Genomic DNA, 2,636 nt, shown 5'->3' on the forward strand with positions numbered 1-2,636 from the left:
AAATGAGGTGAAGCCGGATCCACTCAATATCAGAACCAACAGCAGTCATGCGTGCGTGCGCGCGTGCCACCTATGGCGACAAGCACAGACGCCCACCGTCGAAATCTGGTCTGTACGGGTCAAGTGCGTGTAGCTCATCGTACATTCCAGCCTAATTGCTGGTGTATTGCTGCTGGTGTATTGGTAATTGCTGGTGTGCACAAGATCCGCGACAACATTAAAAAATGTTATGTTACTGTTAGGCAGATCTTCTGCGGAATTACAATTTTATTGATAGGTCACGAACAACGGTCACCAGAAAAAGATTCACAATGTAGCGTATCAGTATCGTAGCAGTTCCTCCACGAGAAACTTACCGATTAAAACAATTCAGACAGTTAGCTGAGGGCTCCTTATACACGGTCGCAAAAATTATGGAACTGTAGCTCGGTCTCCACGACTTATCAGACTCGCGATTATCGACGAAGCGGTGGTTACAAACGTGCGTGCGCACGGGAATCCCAGTCACCAGTGCCGTCGCACCTGAAAAGCGTGCAGCAGGGGAAGCTTAAAGGTAGCATCTGCGAGGCGATCGCTAATTCTCACTAAACAACGTAACCTGTAGGGCTGGAAGTGTGCGCTTACCTCTGCCTGCGAACCAAGCGGATCCGCGTGTGGCGCGGCGCTCGGAAAAGTGGGCCCACGCAGGGAATCTGTAGAAATGCGCCGGTTCGGGCGCGTTTGCCGTGTTCGCGGGGGTCTTGGCACAACGTACGACGCAATACATTTGCCTGGACTCGGTAGAACGCGACATTCTCGCGTGCTACACAAATGAAGCGACGAGAACACGCCGCGCCAAGCGGTGACACAGCCTTCGGGCCGTGCGGTAGTCGCGCCAGGCCATTCCGCGGTTCCGCGTTGTGGCGCCACCTGTTCGGCTATCCGGCGCTAATTGCCAACGCCGCAATGCGCGATATAAGGGGCGTGAATGCAGCCGGGCTTCTCTGTGACGCTTCCAACTGGACATGCGGTGACATGTAGCGCCGCCGCCGCGAAACGCGCGTACGACGCCTATGTGAATATACATGCAAACAAAATTGTCTTAACACGTATGACGTGGGTTCGCTGCCGCCCAGCACGGGAGATGTTTCAAATAATTTTGTTTTCATTGTAAATTACCACATACCCAGTGGAACACAGCCAGTGACCCAAGTTTGCATCAAAGAAGTTCATCGAAGAGCGACATATACCCAGTGGCACGTATCTAGTGGCACAATTTGGTTCGATGGCGGGTGCGGCAAAACGGTTAGACAGACAGACAGACAGACAGACAGACAGACAGACAGACAGACGGACAGACGGACAGACGGACAGACGGACAGACAGACGGACAGACAGACAGACAGACGGACAGACAGACGGACAGACAGACGGACAGACAGACGGACAGACAGACGGACAGACAGACAGACAGACAGACAGACAGACAGACAGACAGACAGACAGACAGACAGACAGACAGCTTTGATTCACGCCAACCTCTCAACTGTTCTATCACAATAAATGTAGCTCGCAATGCGATTGCGGTGCGCAAGCGGATAGTCACGAGATTTTGAATAATATTTCGCGACATTTCATTGGGCCTCGGAGAAAAGTGATTTCGTAATGAGTAGAACTTTATAAGTTGTTTAATCAGATGCTTTTTTAACCCTTTTATGGGCGGTGGCCCCAATGTGTTCGATGTTTCATTATTACTGAATTCCGTTTCCCCTTTCTTTTCAGATTATCTTGGTGGGTGCTTGAGTAAATTTTTCCTTCGTTTATGTATACTTCTAGGTATATATATTGCTTGGCTATGGGTATGACTCGCTGTTGAACTGACACCATGTAATTACTCGTCTCTTCATTGAAGATCATGATTCCCTACTTATTTGCGCTAAACTGAAGGCCTAGATTTGTAGCTGCGTTGCCACACATATTCGCAAGTCTATGTAAATCTCTTGTATTGTCCGCCAGTAGCACATTATCGTCTGGGTACATCAGGACGCGGACCTTCTGCTGCACCGCTTGCCCATTACTCATGTAGGATAAGTCAAGCACTAATTCACTGTTTTCCACTCTGCTTAATTTATATGCCTTTACCATAAGACTTGAAATAGAAGCAGCAACAGCGTTGGTAGCGACGTCCAGTGACGCAGTTTCTGACAGGAGAGCAGGCAAAACTAATACTGCAGCACGTGTCTTAAATGTTCTACTTCATTGCTAGTGTAAAGCGTTGGTAAGAATCGTTAACGGGCTGTACTTTTATGACGATAACACTGACGCGATCTCTAACGCGTTGTAGTTGGAGAAAACGCCTCAAGACGTCGCTATCACCTTTACTACTATCAGCTTTACATAGGTAGTGGTACAGGGTAGATAAGTTTTTGAAGAAGAGATAAAATATTAGGTAGATGTACACAAAAACGCTAGAGGAAAAGCACGCACAGCATACCTGATTAACGCAAGCAGGCTACGTTACTATTTGTCCTCCACCCCATTTCGAAGGGGATGCCAATAAATCAGCAGCACTGTCAACATCACCATCTACGGTAGGCCGGCTCGCCTTGGGGGCCCACGGTGAAACCACAAATGAGGCAATGCAGGAAAGCTTTAGT

General features: G+C 48.7%; 1 long non-coding RNA gene across 1 annotated transcript; it reads right to left on the bottom strand.

Annotated features, from left to right (window-relative positions):
- Positions 1 to 249: 249 nt before the first annotated feature.
- LOC140217192 (uncharacterized) lies at positions 250 to 908 on the bottom strand. Its single transcript, XR_011893722.1, has 2 exons — positions 625 to 908; positions 250 to 522 (listed from the first exon to the last, which is right to left on the bottom strand). It is a non-coding gene; the product is annotated as an uncharacterized lncRNA (long non-coding RNA).
- Positions 909 to 2,636: the final 1,728 nt, after the last annotated feature.

This window comes from Dermacentor andersoni, chromosome 4, assembly GCF_023375885.2.
Source record: "Dermacentor andersoni chromosome 4, qqDerAnde1_hic_scaffold, whole genome shotgun sequence".
NCBI classification, from domain to species: domain Eukaryota; kingdom Metazoa; phylum Arthropoda; class Arachnida; order Ixodida; family Ixodidae; genus Dermacentor; species Dermacentor andersoni.